Source organism: Pseudorca crassidens, chromosome 1 (genome assembly GCF_039906515.1).
Source record: "Pseudorca crassidens isolate mPseCra1 chromosome 1, mPseCra1.hap1, whole genome shotgun sequence".
Classification (NCBI taxonomy): Eukaryota; Metazoa; Chordata; class Mammalia; order Artiodactyla; family Delphinidae; genus Pseudorca; species Pseudorca crassidens.
The window spans coordinates 195,873,727-195,897,575 of record NC_090296.1 but is presented as its reverse complement, the minus strand read 5'-3'; the positions used below and the strand labels follow the sequence as shown (position 1 = coordinate 195,897,575).

The 23,849-nt window shown below is 49.7% G+C and overlaps 1 protein-coding gene across 12 annotated transcripts in view; it reads right to left on the bottom strand.

Annotated features, from left to right (window-relative positions):
- LOC137206212 (uncharacterized) overlaps positions 1–23,849 on the bottom strand; it is a 192,995-nt gene that overhangs the window by 43,634 nt on the left and 125,512 nt on the right. For 8 of the 12 annotated variants that reach the window (XR_010934537.1, XR_010934538.1, XR_010934536.1 and 5 more), the window contains 2 exons: positions 13,004–13,132; positions 12,396–12,481 (listed from right to left, as the gene is read on the bottom strand). The gene's annotated coding sequence lies outside the window, so the exon portion shown is untranslated. The other 4 variants (XR_010934541.1, XR_010934543.1, XR_010934539.1 and 1 more) reach the window with 4 other exon arrangements.

Sequence of the window (23,849 nt, the reverse complement as noted above, 5' to 3'; positions counted from 1 at the left end):
GAAGGAGGGCTTAGGCTGCTCACAGCTTTTTGGGGTGGGGCAAGCAGCTGGGACGTGGGTCACAGACGGGGAGCAGAGTGGCCACAGGACTTCATGGCAGCTCAGCCTGTTCAGGACTTACTAACTTCTACAGTCAACACAGACAGAGACAAAAGAAGAACCGAGTTGGTGTTATCCGCATCGCAATCCGTCACTTTGCTACCCTTGAATTCCTCTCTTTTTCCTAGTAAAGAGATGCATGCATTGCCTTGTTTGGCCCAGGAACACCGGTCTTGCCCATAGCCCTGCTCTGAAGTTCTTCGTTCCAGGGTTTACCTCTGTTCAGATCTTGGTTCTATATTTTGCTTTACTGTTTATGTTTTCTTACTCAACTTCCTGGTCTAAACTCTGTGAAGTTCAACTCCAGCCAATTACAGCTGTAATACTTTCTAAATTAAGTTCTGGCAATTCCCAAAGTACAAACACCCAATTTATGAATGTCCCTTACACCAAAAGGGCTGCTCCTTCTTGCTTGTGGGCGGCGTTATCAGAACCGCGGGAGAGAATTCCTGTTCTCTGTGAAGTTTTGGCAGCGGGAGGAGAGTTCCTCTCGTCCAGCTTTTTGAGTTGGAGTAATTTCCCATAGAAACCATTGCACATGGTAGTCTAGCTCCCAGAGCAGCCCACAAAAATGGCCTGCTTAATCCATAACGCAGCTGGAAAAGAGTGAAAAAAAACGCAGCTGATACAAGATGCTTTTGCTAATGTGTACTTGTTCATTTCCATTAGGGTGACATTTACACAGCCACATTTATGGGAAAATGTTTGCGTTCCAAAGACTGATTTACAAACAAACTCTTGGAAGAAAATGTCTCATCTAAATTTAGAACTTCCTAGATTAGCTCTCGGTTTTCAGCACGTATTTTTCCTTTCGCTTGCACAAGTCATCTGGGTACGGGTTTACTGAGGCCGTCTCTGCAGGCAAACCAAAGCCATGACGGGGCACCTGTCTGGAGTCAGACACCCAGATGCCCAGGGGCCAAGGAAAAAGGAGCCTCCGTAATCAAGAAAGGAGTTTGTTCAACTTGGACTGGATTTTTCTGGATTCGTTTAAAACACTGTCATCACTCTGCCTGTGTAGAACTCACATCAGATAGATTTTGCTAAGTAAATTCTGCCTTTATACCTTCTCAATTATCTGATTTGTTGTGAATATGAATTTTCCTTTAAAAAAAAAGCTAAATAGTACAAAACACAACTTCCTAATTGGCCTATCAGAGAGTAGTTCTTCGTAGTCACGTGGAATTAATGTACATTGGTTGGATTTGCCCAGAATGCTTTGCTCCTGCAGTCAGTGACCATATGAGAATGTGGGCTTGGGACCTGTCTTCTGGTGGGTTCACCTGAAGGATGGAGCTGTTTCTTGAGTCCAGTTAACCGTAACTGAAAAGGTTCCCTAGTGAATGTTGCTCTCAGGACACAGCCGGGCTCCCGGGCCAGGTGCTCTGAGGGTCCTCGCTTCCTACACCAACTCGCTAAACACTCAAGGTGTGCCTGCCGCTGACACTGTAGCTCTTTTGTTCAGCGGGCTTGTAAGCGGCACTTTATTTAAGCCACAATGACTGGTAGGGAGGGCATTTCCTGATACTTAATGACCAACTGGAGGAACTGTGGGCCTGAGGCAACGCATATAATATGCTATTAAACTCTGAAATTCAAGAACGTAAAGAAAAAATAATTACCTTCTTATGCATGTTACCATGGATACTAAGAATTGTTTATAGTTTTAGTCTTTTCCTAGAGGTTCAAGTCTAGTTGGGCCACCAGTAGGGAGGAAGAACCTCAGGCTCAATTTCCACTCACTTCACAATGTCTGACATTACCCAGTTAGTGTACGTTTCTTCAAGAAGGCGCCCATCACCCCCGAAACAGGATATGTAACGAGTGATGTGGATTGCCATAATAAGTATTCATATTTTATTGAACAGTTTGGCAATCAGTATATAAAATCAGCTAACCTTGTAGAGAATCACGTTCTGTTTCCCCAGAGTGGTAGTAACTTTCATACCATTCTTTTTCCCCCCAAGAATGAACCATTTTTCAGTCTTCAGACCGCATGCACATATTTTATGCATTAGTTCCAGAAACACGTTTTCAGTCGGATCTATTATTATAGGGCATAACTCAGAGATTCACATTTAAGCATGAAGGAGAAAATACGCAGAGAAGCACCTGATACTCTGTCATTTACGTGGCAGCTATTGGTTCTATACTTTTGTGAATCTTGGAACTTTCTCTTTCCTACGTCTTAGGGAAAGATAGGACGGAATTAAATGAGTCTCACAACACCGCCGAAGTGCTGGCCCGGATTAATACCACGAACTCTCATCTACTCTAGGGATAAAGGAACTCAGGAAAATTTAGAGACTGGCTTTTATCTACAACTCCAAACTTTCTCCCACAAACATTTTCCCCACCGTTCTTAGCACGATTTATCTGCTTTTTTCTTTTTTCTATCATAATCAAATATTTAATCCGGGAATATCATTCATTCATTCATTAATCCGTTCATTCATTTATTTATCTTATTTATGTATCATGAGCCAGATCACAAAAGCCTGCAAATGAAAAGGCCAAGTTCCCCTTTGGAGAAGTCTGTCTGCTACGGAGTCAGGCATGGAACGTAAATCACAGTTGACCCTAAAGCAACACAGGTTCGAACTGTGCAGGTTCACTAATCTGCGGATTTGTTTCAATGAATAGTAGAGTCCTGGAGATTCAGGACAGTTTCTCAGAGGAGGTGACATCTACTTGAGATGTGGACTGTAACGCCCTCTACGTAATTATAAAGTTGTTATTATTAGTTTCCTTAACTGTTCTCCTATAGGAATACAAAGATGGATAAATTCTTAAAGAGACTATAACTCAGTTGGGAGTCAAATAGAAAAATTTGATAGTGGTTATAAAGCCCATTTTAATACACTTCCCCTCCAGATTTCCCCTCAAATATTCATATCTATAAACAGTGCTAAATTTACATACAGAACTATGTCTTGATGGGAGGGAGGGTAGGAGTCTCTGGAAAAGGAGGTGGACACCTCCCACGGTGTTCATTTCCGCATTGAAATGCAATGCACAAGCTCTACCTTTCCTGTCCTTATAAAAATACCTGAGGAGAATCCTGACACCTTTCTTTGAACGATTTTTATCTGTAGACATCCAGCTCACACTCTGTGCCGGTGTGATTGTACAAGACAGAAGCATAAGCTCTGCGTAAGAGGGAAATAAAGGAATCAGAAGAGAGTTCATTAGGGAAGGCTGTCCCCTTGGGTTTGAGCAAAACCTCTGGGGATGTAACGAACATAAATTCACAGTGAAAGGCTAGCATGGACGCAAGTGGCCAGACAGTATCCAGCCAGTCCTTGGGGGTTACAGAAAGCAGATCAGCTTCCCTGGCACAGAAGGGCTGGCTGGCTGGGAAGTAAGGAGAACTTAGATTAAAACGATAAGTGCAGGGGGACTTCCCTGGTGGCACAGTGGTTAAGAATGCGCCTGCCAATGCAGGGGACATGGGTTCGATCGCACATGCCACAGAGCAACTAAGCCCGTGCGCCACAACTACTGAAACCTGAGCACCTAGAGCCCATGCTCTGCAACAAGAGAAGCCACAGCAATGAGAAGCCCGCGCACCGCAACGAAGAGTGGCCCCCGCTCGCCGCAACGAGAGAAAGCCCGCGCGCAGCAACGAAGACCCAACGCAGCCAAAAATAAATTAAAGAAAGAAAGAAAGAGATTTATTTAAAAAAAAAAAAAAGATAAGTGCAGGAAGGGGAACAGATGTCAAATGGCCCCTGTCGCTAGCTTGAGGAGTGTGGATGGATTGATCAATTCCTACTGTCCTCAGGACTCTGGGTCACTTTCCCTGATCTCCACCCCTAGCCTCATAGCACTTAAAAATGCTGTACTGATCTGTTCAGACATCAGTCTCTCCACTTCCCCGCGTCCCCAACTCTGATCTCTTGCATCTATGCAGTCACTCCGCCCTGTAGTGCGTTCAGAGCCCAGCCCAGAGCCTGCCAGGCTGCTGCTTGAACCTGAAGCAGACTTCATTTACTGAGCCAAGAGTAGCCGAGGGTCACCTGTGCCAGCACTGTTCCAGTAGCCAAGGAAACAGTGGTGGAAAACATAAACCATGGCCCTGATCGTCTGGAACACACAGGCCACAAGGAACCATTCTAGACACGTATGCACAGCCAACCTGGAGAAAGGAAGGAAGATTGTTCTGGATGTGAGTCAAGTCAGAGACTTCAGCTGGGGGCTGCTGCCTTGTTCCACCTGTGACTATGTGAGGAGCTAAATCTGGCTTGACCAGAGGGCACAGCTGGTCCACACAATGGCCCATCAGAGCTGAAATGACAGAGGTGCCAATACTGGAAAAGTCTACTATCATTTTCAACAGTGGCTTTTTCAATGGAAAAGTCCAAGGGAAAGGACAAACACAAGTACAACTGCAAGTATGCTGGCATCCAAATGTACATTGATGAGGCCGACAGGAGGACTGGGTTCAATATTCCCATAGACCATCTCCCTGGGAGACGGCCTAACCTCACTGAGAAACGACAGGGCCCAGCAGAAGCAAGCTCTGACTCGGGCTCTGACAGCTCCTGGGCTCGTCACTCCCCTGAACTGCTCTGTTCTCCTGGCCTCTCCTGTCCGGTCCGCCCGCTGCTCCCGGCCTCTGCCGCCCCTGTGACGGCGGGAGTGCAGCACACAGGGCAACCCTCAAAGCTGGGGAGCGTGAGGGGGTTCATTCTTACAGTCCTGCTAACCAGAGACGTTTAGAGCTGATAGGATCGTGCACACCATGAAGAGCAGAGCTGCGCATGGAGGAGGGTGGGGAGGGAAGATGGGAGGTGGGGCTCACTGGGACCATGTGCAAGGTCAGCATCCCTCCACGAATTAGCCCTCATGCCCCTTCCAGTAAAAGATCTGAGAAGCTTGATATCAAGTGGAAAAGCCAGTTTGCTTGCCTCAGAAGGATCGTATGAAAAGGGGAGAAGTTCTCAGCTCTTTACTCAAGCCCTAAGAAGAGGTGAGGACTTCCCTGGTGGTGCAGTGATTAAGAACCCGCCTGCCAATTCAGGGGAAACGGGTTCGAGCCCTGGTCTGGGAAGATCCCACATGGCGTGGAGCAACTAAGCCCGTGCGCCACAACTACTGAGCCTGCGATCTAGAGCCCGTGAGCCACAACTACTGAGCCCATGTGCCACAACTACTGAAGCCCACACGCCTAGAGCCCGCGCTCCGCAACAAGAGAAGCCCCTGCTCGCCACAACTAGAGAAAGCCCGTGTGCAGGCTTTCTAATGGGTCTAACAAAGACCCAATGCAGCCAAAAATTAATTAATTAATTAATTTAAGGAAAAAAAAAAAAAGAAGGGGTGAGGCCCAGCTTCCACAGCATCCTTGTCAGAACCAGCCTGCGGACATGGCCATTCAGGCTCATCACATGTATCAGCAGTGATCGTGTGGGCATTTTCTTTATACCGGTCCCCTCTGTGACGCTGAGGCTGTACAGAAGAATAGGCACTGGAGTGTGGAATTAGTATAATCAGTGCTGAGTTGTACGAACTTGTCGGAGAAGGTTTCTAAACTACTTCCTCAGATCAATAACCTTCGGTCATGAAAGAACTCAGAGGAACCACCTTGTTCTTTTCCCAAAGGATCCCAAATGGGATGAGACATTTCTTGCGGATGAGACGAGAGCTGAACTTGAAGGGTCGAGGAAGAAAAACGTGCCTTGCTGATTTGTCCAGGCACTCAGACCTAAGTGGACTCGTGTGCAAACAGATGGCAGGTTGGGACACCGATTCTACCTTTCTGATCAACCCTGAGTTCCCCAACACCTCCACAGAATTCACAGAGCTGCTATTGGGTAAATACGGAGTCATAAGTCAAGAAAATATTCAGAGAGGTTTATAAAAATTAATGTTTTTAAGTTTCTGCAGTTGCCCACTGAATGCGAACCTTGGCATATATCTGAATTATGTTACACATCTACCTGATCGGGACGGTTCCGTTTCGAGAACGGATTGAACAAGCCATACGTGCAAAGGAGGCAGAGAACCTTAGGATTCCGGACATGAATATACGAATCCACAAAGGTCCTACAGTTTCTGACCATGTGTCAAAACTCCAGGGAATGTCTGCATCTACTTAGCTCTGTGAAATGCAGTCTCTTTTATGAAATGGCTAAAATCCAAACTGAGAATTGCAAGCAGAGTTGGAAATCTGGCATCTGAAGTGAGGTGTGTCCAGGCTGCAAGTACTTAGGAACTCTCAGAAAGAGTCCCCTTTGCTCCCTGTATGTATATTTTAACCAAAATCAATTGACAACTAAAAAAAAAAAATCAATTGACAACTAGCAAGGTGCTCATAATTAGAGTTTGGTATGAATAAGATGGAGCACTTTTCATAACCCAAGTTCTGTCGTTCACTGACCTCACCAGCCTATGAATACAAATTATCTCATCTGGTCACGACCCAAGTTTCACGGGCTGTTGTAGGTCGTGTTCCCAGGGAAGTAGCTGATTGAGGACTGCTCTCAGGCTCAATACTTGTGAAGGGAAAGGGGGAAGCAGAATTAGACAAAGGGAGAAGTGGAGAGTGACACAGTCATCAGCCAGCCCATGTGGAGCTCCGGACCCGGGGCAGCCTTTTAGAGTTGTCCCAAATTAGGGCAAGAGGGCGTTTCAAAGCAGGTTGTCACTAGAAGGAGGTGTGATCTTCAGATCACCAGGCAGATTCCTTTAGCTGCAGCAAACCCCAGAGGCTAACAGCTGAGGGCCATCATCTGACAGCGCTCCCAGCAGCTGGGGGACCAAAGGAAAGCGTTTATCCATTAGCGCTTATGCCCCTACCAGTCAAAGGTTTGCCCCCAAAACTTACTCCCCAGAGCTTCTGGCTTAGTCAACGCATGGGCCCCACGTGGCTCCGGAGAAGCTCCGCGGCAGACGCTGGAAGCTTCAGCAGAGATGTGAGGTGTGGGCAAGGGCACGGCCCTGTCAGGCGGCCCCTGTAGGAAGCGGCTCAGAGCCTGCCTCAGTGGCTGTAATAAAGGACAAGAGATGCCCGAAGGCACTGAGGTGGTACCCACGAGGTACTCCAGGTCTAAAACTGGATTCTGCTGTAAGAGCATCTTCTTGGTAGAAAGAAAAATACCATATTTTATACGTAGAATCTAAAATCCGACACAGATGAACCTATCTACGAAGTAGAAACAGACTCAAGGACACAGAGAACAGACATGTGGTTGCCAAGGGGGAGGGGGGTGGGGGAGGGATGGAGTGGGAGTTTGGGGATTAGCAGATGCAAACTATTACGTACAGGATGCATCAACAACAAGGTCCTACTGTAGAGCACAGGGAACTATATTCAATATCCTGTGATAAACCATAACAGAAAAGGATATGAAAAAGAATGTGTGTGTGTGTGTGTGTGTGTGTGTGTATAACTGAGTCACTTTGCTGTAGAGCAGAAATTAACACAACATTGTTAATCAGCTAGACTTCAATAATATTTTTTTTTAAAGAGCACCTTAGAGAAAATCTTTTGATCTTTAGAAATCCCTAAGTAGTGACCCCCCCGCCCCCCCTGCCAGGAAGAGTTATGTGATGTGAGGATATTTGAGCCACACACCGTTCTGGGCATTGAGATTCTATTTACGTATAGAGCCAATATTTGAAAAGTATGTCTTTGTTTCCTGTTTCAAAGTATGACGCTTCATGAATGCATCGGGGATCATATCTGGAACCAGATTTACGCCAAACATCTTGTCTAGCAAACTCCGCACAAGTTAACGTCCTTTGCAGAAAATGAACAGTTGAAGGAGTGAAACTGTTCGTATTACGCATGTGGGTAAGAAGCCATTTCTACACTCATTTTCAGAGCACCTCTGAATTTCCAGAAGCAGCTTTCTTTTAGGCTGGCTGGTTTAAATGCAATTTTAGAACAGTGTGAATTGTCCCACTGTCCTCTTACCTACAACCCCTGAAAACGTTTCTTCTCTGAGAATCCAGTCCTGACTTTTTTCATGGTCAAATTAAGCTGCAACAAACAAGGCAAGATCCTATTTACTTTTCGTTGTAAGCAGGTCTCTGCTGTTTAAACTAGTGTGGTCTCCTGGATCACCACCCTGAGGCCGAGGAACTCAGCACTGGGCTACTAACCGGTCCTGGGAAATGGACTGCGGGCGAAATGTCTGAATCTTGATGTACAGCTGCTCTGCCCCTCTCTGTGAGAATAACGGGTAATGGAATCACAACTAAATTTACTTAGAGGGAGAGCTCAGCCAACACGGGTAAAAAATTGGAATTCTACTCTACAGCACAGGGAACTATATTAATATTTTGCAATAACCTATAAGAGAAAAGAATCTGAAAAAGAATATATATACACATATACATATATGTACATATATATGTAACTGAATCACTTTGCTGTACACCTGAAACTAACATAACCTTGTAAATCAACTATACTTCAATTAAAAATCTCAAAATAATTAAAAAATTAAAAAAAAAAGAATTAGAATCCTTTTGGCTGGAAGAGCAATGATGAAGTGCAGAAGGCATCATTTGAGTTCCAAAGGCAATGGCGGAGAAAATCTCATCTCTCAGACCATAGTCCTCTGTGATCTGTTCTACTGACACTTGACTTAAGTAGTCACGCTAACCTACTGGAGGTTGGCTATTCAAAGTTTAATTAATCAGCTACTAGCGTTTAAGTCAAATGTACGCTTATCATGAGAATTCTAATATAGTTGACTCCTGAACTACCCAGGGGGTTAGGGGCCCCGACCTTCCGTGAAAATCCGAGCGTAATTTATAGTCGGCCCTCCGTAACTGAGGTTCCTCTGTATCCGCAACTCAGCAGCCACGGGTCAAACGACCTGCTGATCGTGCGGTACTGTACTTATTGGGGAAAAAAATCTGCATATAAGTGGACCCTCGCAGTTCAAACTCATGTCGTTCAAGGGACAGCTGTACATACCAGAGTTTTAAAAATTATAACAGCACATAAATTCGATACTATTATCTCTCATTGCAAAGTGCCTGAGGCACAGAGAGGCTAAGGAAGGCCTCCAAAGTCACACAGCTAAGCAGTGGTAGAGCTGAGTTTAAGTCAGGCAACACCAGCCACTGAGGTCTGCCTCTTTACTCCACGACCTCGATTCTCCCCTTATCACCAAAAACCAAGGGAGGGATTTGTCCCAGGATGTGACCAAGAGGCCAGGATGAGGGAGCCAACCTTGATGGGGGCAAATTAATCCTGTCTGGCTCTCCCATGGCCGGCCCTTCCAGCCCCGGGGCCCAGGAAGAGAGGGGCGAACCGGGGCAGCGAAGTTACCATTTAGCTCCATCCACACCCCCAGCTGCGAAGTGTTACGCAGATGCTCCTGGCCGGGACACAGGGCAGCAGGCCCGTCAAGGCTCTAAACTACTTGCAGCGCAGAGCCCTGTCTGTCCCGCCTCAAGCCCTGTCCTCAGGCTCACTTCATGATAGCACCCGACCTCACGACGGTTCTACAGAAAACAGTTCTGAGATCACCGAGCTGCATGAGACCACGAAAATAATACATGCTGCACCACGGCTCCTCTGTTCCAGGTGGTCCCCCCCGGGGGGACCGGCGTGGAACGCTCACCGCCTGCCCTCATGCCCAGAACAGAAACTCTAGCAACGAGCTGCTCGTTAACTTAAGGAAAGCCTGATTATTCATCAGCCCAACAAATTATTTAGGGAACACCGGGCTGGGTATGCAGACTCTGTTCACGAACAGAAAGGCCGGTTTCTGCATCCAGAGCTTACAGTAGAATAGGGGTGATGAACATTGCCCAACTGGACCGGTCAGGAGTATTTAAAAAAAAAAAAAAAGTGCCAGGTGCTACAGAATCACTTAATAGGAAGACCTTCTCTTACGGAGGCACCAGGGAAGTCACATTTCACCCGAGGCCTAAAGAATGAACAGGAGATGAACCGATCTGGGGAGGGGGGGATCCATGCAGAGGGAACGGCGTCAGCAGCAGGCCTTCTCCTGGTACACTTCCACCCCGGCTTCCCACCTCTGCTTAGACCCCTTCCCTCCCTAGAAGCTGGCTTTAGGGACCCCCCCCATTTCCTGTCAATAGCACTCATTACCCAGAGTCCTGGTTAGCTGTTTACTTTTGCACAGCATCCCTGGCAAACGGCCCACACCTTGAGGCCTGGGTGTCCTGTTTCTTTATTTCCCTCGTTCACAGAGCCACTCCATAAAACGTCTGTGGAAAAGCAGGGAAGAAGGAAAGAGGGTGCAAAGCGATGAAATAACACCTCCCTGCAGCCACAAGTTCATTCTCCACAACGCCCTGGTTTCAGTCAAATGGGAAACGACAGCAGTTGGACCCGGAGGTCACAAGGACCACACCCCAAGCCCTTCGCACATTAGTCTAGCGTCGTCCAAACATTTGTGTGAGGCGGGGAGACAATGATGAATAAGATGCAGCGTCTGTGTTCAGGGAGCTTATGATCTAGGGGTGGAAACTCAACAGAAACGCTGTCCTCTCATCCTTCCATCGTTTCGCCAAAATATGAAGCAGGAAAGGCAGGACGAGTCTGGGTGCCAGCCGTCCAGGCAAGATTCCGGCCTCGCCCGCTGACAGCTGGCTTTACAACTGCCCGTCGGGGCCCTGCACGAGGAACCCTGATGGATGCCCCTCTCTGCTCGCTATGAACTTTCCCGCGCCTTCGCCGTTCTTCCCAGCGCAAGTGGGAAAGCCCCAAACCCTTCTGTCCGCGGGGCTGCCCGACCCCTCCTCCTCGCAGGGCGGGATCCGGGTCCGCCCCGTCTGCAGACCCGGGACGCCTCCGCGCGCCGCGAGCTCGGGGACCCGCGCGCCCACTCGGCCAGCCGCCCCTCCCCCGCACGACGTCACCTGGGTCACGTGGGCGACCCCCCTCCCCCGCCCCGCCGGACTCAGCCGCTCGGCCCCATATGGGGGGGGGGCGGGCGGCGCGTCTGCTTGGCCCCTCGGGGGTCCCCGTTCCCCCGCCTCCGCGGAGCCCGGGTCGGCGGGAGGGGGGCCCTCTGGTGAAATCGGAACCGGGGCTCCGAATGAAGGGGAGCAGATGTCCCTGTGTTGCTGGGAGGCCCGGGTGGCCTGCTGTTCAGACGACGGTCGTCGGGGCGCTGACCTTCCGGGGCCGCCGTCAGTCTCCGTGCAGATGGCCCGCCCGCCGCCCTGCCCGCTCCTCCGCGCGGGGACCGCGGCAGCCGGCGGGTCGGCGGCCGGAGGGAGCCGTCTGCGTCGGGGGGGCGGGGGCTGGCGGGGGCGCCAGGCGGGAGGACAGGGCCGGCCCCGCGCACAAAGGAGCCCCGGCGGCGGCCCCTCGGAGGACAATAAAGCCCCGGGGCGCGGGGGGCTGCGCCGCGCTCCAGCTGCCTCTTCACAGCGAGGCCTGCAAACGTGCCCACTTGATTCTAAATCCTCTTAGGCGCTCGCCGTGTGAACCGGGAAGGGGGTGGCCCTCCGAGCCTTTGCAGCCCCAGGCCTGGAGCCCAGGCGCTCGGCGAGCGGTCTGCAGCGCGCATGCAAATAGAGCCGGCGTTTTGGAGACGTGGGCAGAGTCTGCAGGCTAACCAGCAAACGCCCCGATCTGGCCCTTCGGTGCCTTGCGGGGTCCTGAAAAATGTGAAGGGTGTTGCCCCTGGAAGGACTTCCTGCTAAGTGTTCAGAAAAGCCAGCTGAGCTGCGCTAAGTCATTAGTCACCCAGGTATTTACACTGTTTTTCCTATTTCCTTTCTCTCTTGGCCTCTGTGGTCGGTGGTATAAAATTCCTAGGAACTCCCACCTAAACACCAGCTTCCTGTTTATGCTCTCAGTGGCTTTAATGTTAAGCTGTTGAAAGCAGTTGACCAAGTCTCTATGAAACGACCAGCAAAGGTTTGCAGGTGAACAGAGAAAATAAACGGAGGGGGAACCCTAAACCCAAATGGGTAGGTCAAAGGTTCGGGTTCATTTTTAATCACGTATGTCAGAATCACATGGGGAAAAGGTAAAAGTGAAGTGTAATTTGATGCCTAAGACCGTGGCTCGGTTTCATTTGGCCCCTGTGTCTACAGGAACCTGTAAAATATGATCCGCTAAACCATGACCGTTTTGGCTTCTCGCAGTTAAAGGCCTTTTTTTCTAACGTGGCATGACGTTCTTTTGTTATAGAAGGCTAAAGTTCGCGCGCCCGCACAACGTGTGTGCCCCTGTGTGTGCCTTACACCTCCCCGGGCTGTTCTTCCTTAAGTTCCTGCAGCAAAATGTTGCATTTATGTAGCTACCTGAATTGCAGCCTCCCTGACCTGGAAAGAACCTTCAAAGGGCAGCTCACCCAGCCTTTTCTGATGCAGAATTCCCTGTAGGACTCCCACGAAGTGCAGGATAGGATCCCTCTGGAATTCCCTACATCAGAAGAACCTAGGGGTAAGACGGGAATAAAGACCTACTAGAGCATGGACTTGAGGACACAGGGAGGGGGAAGGGTAAACTGAGACGAAGTGAGAGAGTGACATGGACATTTATACACTACCAAACGTAAAACAGACAGCTAGTGGGAAGCAGCCGCATGGCACAGGGAGATCAGCTCGGAGCTTTGTGACCACCTAGAGGGGTGGGGTAGGGAGGGTGGGAGGGAGATGCAAGAGGGAGGGATATGGGGATATATGTATACGTATAGCTGATTCACTTTGTTATACAGCAGCAACTAACACACCATCGTAAAGCAATTATACTCCAATAAAGATGTTAAAAAAAAAAAGATAGCATGTTTCCTTGACAATCTGATTTTTTTTTAAGGTTTTCGATCCATAAAACTAGAATCTGTCTCCACTTATGGAGCCAGAGGCGGAATTAATCTAATTTCTCTTCCACATGATATTACCCTTCAGGTATCTGGAGGCAACTCCCATGTCCCCTCCGCGTTTTCTCCCAGTTAAATACCTGCAGATCCTTCACCAGTTCCTGCCGTGGGTCTGAGTCTCCTGCACCATCCGAGTATCTGGAGATGCTCCAGTGCATCTGAGCTCCTTTGAAACTGAAGATGGTGTTTCAATCATGCAGAAACTCAGCCTAGGAGGCAGCACGGGAGGAATATGGCTTAAAACCAACAGGGAAAAGCAAACCACGGCCAAGTTATTCAGACAAAAATAAATTTTGATTTTCCATTTTAGTCTTTTTCTACTCTGTGGCAGTCATGCCCGACTCAGTTTTGAAGCCCAGGAAAGAAGGAAAGCGCTGTATTGCTAGCTAGCACCGGGCCTTCATGCTCTTGCATTTTATCCTCACAAAACCCTTCTGAGCGGGTACTATTGTTATTCCTCTACTACAGGCTCCAAGGTCAAAGAATCCACCCGGGGTCACCCGGCTAATAGGTAGCAGAGTGAGGTCTCTAACCTGTGACTTACGCTTTCCATTTCCTGAAGCTGCTGCCCTGGAGCCCATAGTGAAAACGGAGGTCCTGGATTGGATTTGTTTTTCAGCATGTTCTGTGACATACAGCTTTAATTCAAGGCCAGTTCGTATACATCCTATTTATAAAGCTACAAAAACTTTTGAAATGCAAGTTAAGAACGTTAGGGGGGAAAGTTCTTTCTGGAAGCAAATGAAACAGAAATTCCAAGTGAAAGCCAAAAGTCATCCCAAACATGGTTTTATTCCAATGGCATTACTTAACGGTGAAGTGTTATATTACCCTTGAATTTCCTGCCTGGGCTCAGGATAGGCCGGGCCCTTGATGCTATTTCGATCGTCCGTGTATCACAGCAACGCCATCGCCCCTAACTCACGCCCGCCCTCCAACATGTCAGTTACTCAAGAAAAAGGGGAGAATGTTTCCCATGCACGCACTGTAATTTTTTTCGTGTTGCTCAGCCTGCCAGAGCAAACGTAAAACCACAGAAAGAAGATTTAGATCAGCCTCTTCCCCGTCTGGCTGTTAGTTTACAGTTTTAGGAGGGGTTGGACATCAAACACTTGAAACTGTCATCCACACATTCCTTCTCGGAATAAAGCAGCATTGGCGTGCGCCCCTGCTAAATTATTTTCTATCCCCAAATGTTGGAAACTTTTGCCCTCCAGGAAAATACTCTACAGAAGACACACTGAATTAAGGGAGTTCGTTCTGAGAAAGTCTCTTGCGGCCTATAATGAACTGGCACATGTTGACATCTGGCCAGATGTATTCTCCGCCTTAGCAGGGGTGTTGCCTGGATGCTTAGTTTTTCTGATTCGTTGGCTATTATAAATAGTGCTTGAGAGAATTGTTTCTTACTGCCCTATCTAAAGCACCCACCCCCCAAAATCACTGTCACATAAATCTGTTTCTATTCTTCAGAGTCTTTATGGCAACCCAATGCTCTATTCCTTACACGTTTGTTCACGGTCTACCTTCTCTTGATCACGACTTGTGCGTAAATCAGGTAACCTGGTCTATCTTGTTTATTACCTAGCATACAGTAGGTCCTCAGGAAATGGTTTTTGAATGAATCCATCTTTCGTGGATGTATATGTTGCTCTTAGACAATTTTCTCCTTAAGATTAATTCTTTGAGTCGTCAAATTCCTAGAGACAGAAAGTAGGACACAGTTGCCAGGGGCTGGCGGGGGGCAGGGGGAATGGGGAGTTCGTGTTTAATGGGTGCAGAGTTTCAACTGAGGAAGAGAAAAAAGTTCTGCAGGTGGATGGAGGTGATGGGCGCACAACAACGTGAATACACTTCATGCCACCGAACTGTACATTTTTAAATGGTTAAAATGGTAAATTTTATAGTACCCGTCTTTTACCACAAGAAAAATAAATGAATTCTTTGAATTGAAATTCTTGGGCTAAGGGTAAGTGTGTATATTTTACATTTGGGTATATGTTAATAAACTTTCCTCCAGAAGTTATGTCAGTTTACGTGCCAACTACCAGTTCAGGAGAATAAGCATTTCCCAGCAAGCTGGCAACATTCTTTGCTCAGTCTCTTTATTCTTTGTACTTGGTAGGTAAACACACGCACACACAACAATATAGTTATTTGTGTCACTATACTTAGTACTAAGAGTTGAGTATATTTTTATATGTTTGGCATTTCTTCTTTGGTAAAAAGCTTATGTGTTTCCTTTCCCATTTTTATTGGGCTGTTTGTTTCCTTTTATTGATTTTTAGAAGACCTGTGATCAGTAAGGATATTAACTCTTAGTCTGTTATACAGTTTGCAAATATTTTTCCCAGTTTATTATTTCTCTTTAAATGTTATTTGTAATTTTCTGCTGTATGAAATTTAAAATTATGTGCTGTATCAATATAATGTTGGGATGAAAAAGTCCCTCATTCCAAGATGATAAAAATAGTCATCTATGCTTTTATCCAGGACATTTGTGGCTTTGTATTTTTACATTTGATGCATCTATATGTTGATGGTAAGCAGCAAAGAGCCAACTGAATCTTCTTTTAACAGACAAGTTATTCTATCATCGTTTATTATAAAGTCCATCTTTTCTCTCAGGAACTTGAAATGACATCTTTTTGTTGTAATGAACAGTCATATTCTGAGGCCCATTTCATTGCTCTATCCATCCCAGCACCTAGACGTGCCGTTCTGCGCACAGCGAGTTACCAATACATTCAGATGGTGCTTACTGCCATACATCCTATACTAGTGACTTGCCTTTAAGAACTGATCCATCATTGGAAAGATTTTAAATTACGTAGAATTATAAATTGGAAAGGTACAGCCAGACAGAGAATTTCCTCTACTGGGAGTCAGCAAGGAAGATGCTTTGGCAAGGACGGGTGGTAGGAAGGAGAGGGCCTGGCTGGGATGATGGGCACAGCGTCAGGTCTGCCCTTCTATCCAAATCCCATTCCCCGGCGAGATTAACTCGGTCACCACGTGGTGGACGTTACGCTGGTGGTACTGAGTTCTCTCTCCGCTACTTATTGGCTTTGTGGTCTCGGATGGGTCACTAAAGCAATGTGCTTATCTCAAGGCAAAGAACAGCTCCCAGCATGATCATCCTATAGGTTAAACTGCACGTTTAGATGCACTCTGCAGATAGCATCTGAATGTTTATTATCATCATTACTATTACTGCGACTGCTGGAGGGGAAGACGGTTCCCCTCCCGCGTCTTCCTGCTTCTGCCCGTCCACCTGCACCCTGGCCCGGCCCCTTCCTTGTGACACATCCTTGTCCTCCAAGGAAGAGCTTCCAACAGAATGGCGAGGCTCAGAGGCCGCCACCCTTCGAGGGCGTGTTCCCAGGCAGCGGCCCCTCTGACGCACCTCGTCCAGGACACTGCTGGCTGCCTGTGCTTGTTCTCTCCCTACAGAGGGTCGTAACTCGCTAATTCTATCATTTACATTTCCTTGCGGGGGAGGAGGTCTTCGTGTCCGTGTGGTCGTCAGTCTAGACGGCAGGCTCTGATCCACCTCAACCCGTGAGCGCTGTGTTGGGGTCCCTGGGATATCACAAGGCCCTGTGTTTGGGATGCCATTCTGCCACTGTTCCTTGCGTGCTATCACAGGTGTTCCGCGGTGACACACAATCACACCTCAGGGGAGGGGGACTGACTGACAGAGACTTGGGACACTGCTAGTTCCCGAACGACGATACCATCCCGGATGTCAAAGCCTCACCTCTGTGACCTCTAAGCTCTGACAATTTCCCGTCCCCAGCCTGGGTCGGTCACTCCCACGGGGAGAGTCTGTGGAGGACACAGAGTGAGAGTTCAGTGGATGCCAGTTACTGTTACTGCTCTCAGCACGGGCTCTGCAGGCGGAGAAGTGGGGTCCTGTGACACGGGGAGCTGCTGCGCCTGGGTCTCCGCCCCAGCGTGCTCAGCCTACACTGATTCCTTGCCCTCCACGTGGCCTTGCCCTCCACCCCCAGCCCCTCTGGGCCCCCAGCTCTCTCGCGACCTGCTACTCTCTGGGTCCAGCCCACCCTTCGCCCCAGCCCCTGCCTTCCCTTCTCCAGTTTGCCAGGGCTCCTTACGTTCTGTCTCCGTTTCTCTGGGTGGTGTTTCACCAGGCAGCTCGCCAGGGCAGCTAGAAGAAAACCTGATGAGTGTTCAAGGCATCCCACGCCCAAGCAGGACGTGAGAGCTGCCAGCCAGCAGGGGGTTCTGTGAAGGACAGGCGCACAGCGAACCGTGGGCACGGCCAACCCTGGAGCCTGCTCTCGTTAGAGGGAGGCTGGGTAGCATCTGGCATCTCTGTGCATTCCTGCAACGCCTGTGCCACTTACTGGGGTCAGAGGTGGGCAAGACAGACGTGATTCTCAGCCTCCTTGGAACTCAGTCCAACGGGGGAGACAGACGAACACCACAAAACACGTGAATAAACAACCCAGTGTGGCGAGCGCTGTCCAGGCATGGCCTGGGTGCTGAGGTCAAGGCGAGGGGTCCCGGCCTGTAGGCCCACTCAGACCTGACGCCAGGGAAGCCCTCCCTGAATGCCTTAATCCCACTTTCAGCAAGAACTCTTTTCTCATCCCATACAGATTTGGAAAGACTTCCATCAGCTCCTCTTACATTTTGCGACTTTTCTAGTGACAAAAACAGAAACAAAAAATGATCACCAGGTGGTAAGTAGCGAAACCTGTAAAAGAGGGCATCCCTGGCCCCAGTCACACTTCCCTCTCTGTTTGCCCTTTGACACCTCTTACTTGATTGCATTGAGGCCTGGATTCATTTTTCCTGGCCCAAGGCCCATGCTAATTTACATGGCTCTTCCATAGGGGTCAGATCCAGGAAGACAGCAGGCCAGCCTGGATTCACAAACAGAGTCACATCCATCAAACAGCTATGAGCTCAATATACTCAGGGAGAAGAATGGAGGGTAATGAGAAATCCTACCGCGGCCTGAAAGCGTGACTCACCAGGGCTGCCCTGTGGTCAGGCTGATGGGTGAAGCACTCCATCATCCTTCTGTTCTCCTTGTCAAACACTTGTGGGATTCCATTTGGGGCTTTAGACATGTAATTACGGTTCCCATTGTTTCCAGAGCCAGAACGAAACCTCAGATGATACGATTAATTGTGAGCTAAGTGGAGTGCCCTCTTTCGTTGTATGCCCTCTTCTGCGACGTTCATACAAATCCTCGTTTCCTGCAGCAACACTGTATACTGCCGAACCACACAAGCCCCTAAGATCCACGTCCATGTCGTCATATTTAGCTGTTGTTCCGAGTGGGGAACTGGTGACTGACTTACAGCTGGGGCTAAAAGCCACCGTGGGAAACTCTATTCTTTCGCTGATGTGTTGGCATTATCAATAATTCTTTTGGTCACTGGCAGTGTTTATTCATTTATTCACATATTCATTCATTCGATCAATCAACAAAGACAATTTTAGGTCTGTTACGTGGGAGGAACTGTACTAAGTGCAAGGTGAAAAGGCATGGTCTCTGAACTAAAAATAGAGCTGCCGTATGATCCAGCAATCCCACTCCTCGGCACTTACCCAGACAAAACTCTAATTCTGAAAGATACGTGCACCCCTATGTTCACAGCAGCACTATTCACAATAGCCAAGACGTGGAAGCAACCTAAATGTCCATCGACAGACGAATGGATAAGGAAGATGTGGTACATGTATACAATGGAATACTACTCAGCCATAAAAAAGAATGAAATAATGCCATTTGCAGCAACGCGGATGGACCTAGAGAATATCATACTAAGTGAAGTAAGTCAAAGAAAGACAAATATATGATATCACTTGTATGTGGAATCTAAAATATGACACAAATGAACTTATCTATGAAAGAGAAACAACCTCACAGAATAGAGAACAGACTTGTGGTTGTCAGGGGGAGGGAAGGTGGGAGAGGGAAGGAGTGGGAGTTTGGGATGAGCAGCTGCAAACTATTATGTACAGGATGGATAAACAACAAGGTCCTACTGTAGAGCACAGGGAACTATATTCAATATCCTGTGATAAAGCATAATGGAAAAGAACACGAAAAAGAATACATACATGTGTATAACTGAATCACTTTGCTGTACAGCAGAAATGAACACAACATTGTAAACCTACTATACTTCAGTAAATTTTAAAAACCTCGAAAAGGCATGGTCTCTGGCCTCAAAACTGCCCGGCTGGGAAGGCGTCCCCCTTGGGGCAGGTGTTGTATCCGAGTCACCTGGGCAGTCACATGTGTCTGCTCTTCTCACCCCAGACTCGTCGAGATTTGGATTTGCCAGGTCCAGAGAGAGGCCCTGGCGTGTGGATTATGAAAAAACAAGACTCCTACGATAGTTCTGATTACACCCTTGGGTGGTGAACCACTGGTCTAGTGATCTTTCCAGAACTCCGTAGAAATCAGCTCCTTTTCGTGGGGCAGTAGGTCCGCAAGCCCCTCTTGGCCCAAGATGTCAGGAGCTGCCCTGGGCCAGGGGTAACACGGGCTCCCGAGGGCCTGTTCCCAGGCACGGGGTCGGGCCTGCACCGGCCACCTGCTCTCATGCCGACTCTGGCTGGGGCATCTCTGCTGTAGTCTGTCCCTGGCCGGGAGCACCCCTTTGTGCTGAGCTTACCTGGTCCCCTGACCTCCTCCCTGGCTCCGAAAGCCCGCCTTCTGGGGTTGGCTCTGAGGTTACACCTCATGACTGTCTCAGCCCCCTTCTCAGTGCCGTGGGGACCCAGGGTACCTGGCTCTGTGGGCTGAGGAACGTGGAGACGCCGAAGAGGTCAGAAAAGTGGCATTTAGGGAAGTGTCAAAGCTCAGAGGAGGTGCTGGGCAGGGAGGCCCCGCCACCGAGGAAGGTAAACAGAGAGGGTGAGCCGGGCTCTGACAGCAGCTTCCGAGCGCGGGGTGGGGGTGGGGGGCGGGGACAGTTAAAGGCCTGGGCGCAAAGCAGGCCTCGGAAGGGTCGCAGCCCCGCCGGGCCGGGCACCGCCCTCCCGCTCTGCCCCGTGCAGCAGTCAGTGTGGCCAAGCTCCGGTCCGAACACCGCACAGTCGCTGCAGGACCGTCACTCTTGAGTGACCGGCAACGGTCTGCCTCAGCTCGTGAACGGCTGAGCGTTGTTTCTCATTGCTAGCGTCACGCCTGATTATTTTGGACATGACGTTCTGGCCTGAATACGGCTGACACTGGGGACGAGTCAGAGATGGTGCGTTCACCGTTTTACAACGTAAGGCTGCGTATGTAGAGCCTGGGCCGGCCAGCCAGGGTTTAGGGTCCGTAGGTCTCCTGAATGGATGAATGCAGTCACTCCAGAGAGTCTTACTTAAACCCAAATAAGCTGGAAAAGTACAAGTAAAACCAGAATTAGCTGCTGTATGTTTGCTAACTGTGGCGATTTGCTGGGTTTTGACCTTCAATCATCACATCCTCTCGCAGCGCGTCATCCGTGGGTTCATTTGCTCGGCTTTCCCTGCGGTGGGGGGGGGGGTGTCACAGGCGGTGCCTCGGAAGCCGACCCCAAACCACGCCTCCTTCCTCATGGCCACACCCCCTCCCCTCATACATGGACCACCAGGCACACATGCAGATAAAGTGAACAGACGTGGTTCCCTGTCCCTCAAGTCGCCCCGTCGGGTGAGGGTGACAGCCACAGAGCAACCGTTCCAAGGTGATGGAGCCTGTAGTAGCGTCTGCCCGGGGGCTTGAGGACGCAGAGCGGAGAAGCCAGGAGCACCGCTCTGCAGAGCCCGTGGCGCACGGTCAGATCGGGGGCGTGCACGGAGGGCAGGCCGGGAGGCAGCTCCGCGCCGAAGCCTGACCCGTTGCTCCGTGAGTGGCTGTCCTGCGTGTGCCATTCCCGCCCCTCGGGCACTTCGGCGTGACCACGGTCCACCCGCAGCCGCCCTCCAGGGCCTCAGCTCAGCTGGAAGAGAAAACTCAGCCCCTTGTTCTCGGGACACAGGGAGGGAGCCGGCGGCGGGCGTTTATTTCTCTTCTTCTGGCCGTTGAAACAAACCACACCGAACTGCTGCTGGGATCCCCGTGCAGGTGTCCCACAGACCTGGCAGCACACGGGTCTCCTCCGGGTGCGGCCCCGATGGAAACACGTCCTGAGCCCTCAGAGAGGTCTGTGGCGCGAGGCTAAGAATAGGCGAGCAGAGCAGCCCCGGCTCAGGGATCAGTGTGCTTTGCAGGCCCCAGGAAAGGCAGCTGTAGCAATTTCAGGCCAAGCCTCAGGGTCGTGAGAGACTTCCCAGCTTGGCTCCGGGAGCTGGGAAAGACGGGCAGGATGTGGTGCAGTGGCCGTGTGCGGTCTGCAGGGCCAGCTCCCAGCAAAAAGCCTCCTACAGACGCTTTGAACAGTGCTAACCAGTTTGAAAAAACAAAAGAGCGCGCGCGCGCGCACACACACACACACACACACACACACACACACACACAGCCCCTGAACAGCTCTTTGCTTTAATCTCCTTCAGTGGAAACTGGGATTTGGGGCAGTTCTCATAGCGGGCGGCCAGCTCTTGGTTTTCAGGATCTTCTGAGTATGTATAGACATCAGCAAGGCCGTGAAAAACACAGCGTGTACCCTGATAAAGCCACACGTGTCCCAGGTTGACGGACGTGAGTGATGGCCAAAACCCAGAGCAACAACTTCTCGGTGCTGACCTGCAAAGGACCTGGCCAAGCCCGGTGTGTGACGGTGCAGGAGTCCCTTTTCTAGCCCCTCCCTGCCAACACCTCTCCCCTCCGCCCTTCCAGCCGTGGAGCCCGTCCGCTGACCGTTGGCATAGTTTCATCCAGGGGACATGGGTCCGAGGGACTGGAATGGGAATAGGGTTCAGTCCTGATTCAGTGTGTTCTAGGGCAGAAAAAGCACTTCCTCTTGGCTTCTGAACTCCTTCCTGAAGAGAAGAGCAAAAAGCCGCTTCCAGGAAGGCAGAGCAACATAGTCACCCCTGCGTCCCCAGGGAACCACTTCAGGGGGCTTCTCTTAGCAGCAGGTGGATGAGCTCTTTTCCAACCAAGCGTGTGAAACCTGAGACGCTCTGAGCACATTGCTGGTGAGTCGTGCTGAGGGGTGCCTCAGTTTTAGACTCTGACAAGGGTCGTTACCGGAATCCCTAGGGCGCCTGCCATCAACATTTTGGAGTGCACACATTTTATAAACACGGAAAGGCTCTGCCCTCTTACTTTTCATTTCTTTATTCTTTTGATTTACCTCAAGCGAGGCACTCCATTTTCTCCCCAGCTTCGTGGAGATGTAACTGACAAGGCCCTACTCTTTAAAATCCCCACGTAGAGGAAAAGATCTTCTTAAACAGATTGTTCTCTTGCTCTTTCCCGACCCGGAGAAGAGTCTTTCTTCCAAATACATCCTCCTTGACGGCTGTAAGATAGGATTGACGGGAAAGGACGGGAGAGGGAATTAGTATTTCCTAAGCGACCGCTGGATTCCGGTTCGATGAACAGCCAGTGAAGCAGATTTCTAACGTGGGCAGGTCCCCTCCATCGGACTAGCTGAAGACACCTGGAGACAGGTAGCGTGTGTGAAGGCTGCAGCCTGAGGTCACGCGGTCCAGGTTCGTGGAGACGCCGAGTCACCTGCTCCACGGGTTTGTGTGCATTTCGTGAGCTGACCCTCGAGCAGTCAGCACGGTATCCAGCACAGAGGACGTGCTCGGCAAACGCGAACTCCTTCTCCAGTTATATCATTCCCGGCCCATAGCTCTGAAACCCATAGTTTATGTTCCCTAAACACCGATTCATTTGGAAAGACAGACCCGGCATTAACCACAGCTGCGGTACAAGAACCATGACTTGTGTTGATGCATATTTCGGGGGGAAAAGGCACAGAGTGACGAGCAAATAGCTTGCCGTTTGGTGGCCTAGTTACTAGGCTGTGCTTCTTGCACCAGCAGAGTTAAAGCTTTTGCCAAGTAGGAAAAGACTGCGCTCCCGGGGGGTCATTAACTCACCGCGCGGCTCAGGCTCTTACTTGAGCCTTCTCCCTTTCATTCCAAAGAGATTTTTTGCAGTTATTCCATTTAGTTCTAAAGACCTGAAGTGTTATGGGATAAATCTGCTTATGGTGACGGATGGGCCTTTGGACAACCCAGGGCTTTGCTTCGAGGGCGCTTTTATGAGCGCTGAACATCACTCAGCAGGGAAAGAGCCCAGCACCCCAACCGAGAAGTGTGTGTTCCTCTCGCGTTGCAGAGAGACCAGGTGACTTGTTTAAAAGTGCCCGACAGATTGGTGACAGGCAAAGTGGGCTGCCCTCGGCCATACTCTCACACGGAGGGAAAATGAAGGAGCAGGTCAATCCGCTGCCCATCTGCCTTTAATTAGAAACAAAGGAAGTCAGGGCTTTTTATCCACCGGAGAAAAACAGTGAAACCTGACTAGTAAACACTGAAAATCCCTGTCATCGAGAGTCCATGGGATTGAGCTTCTGGAAGGCCAGCCCAGCGGTAAACGCTGGTGACGTGGCTGCCCAGCTGGAGTGGCTGCAGAGTCATGGGATGGAGCACCGTCAGCAGCTGGTCCAGGACTGGGGAGCGCGCCCCGCCTTGCCGCCTGCCCTGGGGCCCGCAGGGCCGGTCGTGGGCCACTGTGCTCTGACCTCCCGAGGAGAGAATGGCACCAAGCACTTTTCCCGTTCCAGATGCAAACCCAAGACCGTGAGTCCAAATGTTCTCAGTGCAGGGAAAACGTTCTGAGACCTCAGAAAACTCATTCCCCCGGAGACCATTTTCCTGACTTGTAGTTGGGTCGGTGATCATCCGTTTTAGAAAGGTTTGGGGTGGTCCAGTTTCCTCTGGGAACCCTGGAGGTTTCATGGTTTCAGTTTCCGGAGTTTTCTGCTGGCCTCGGAGTTCCAGGGAAAACTG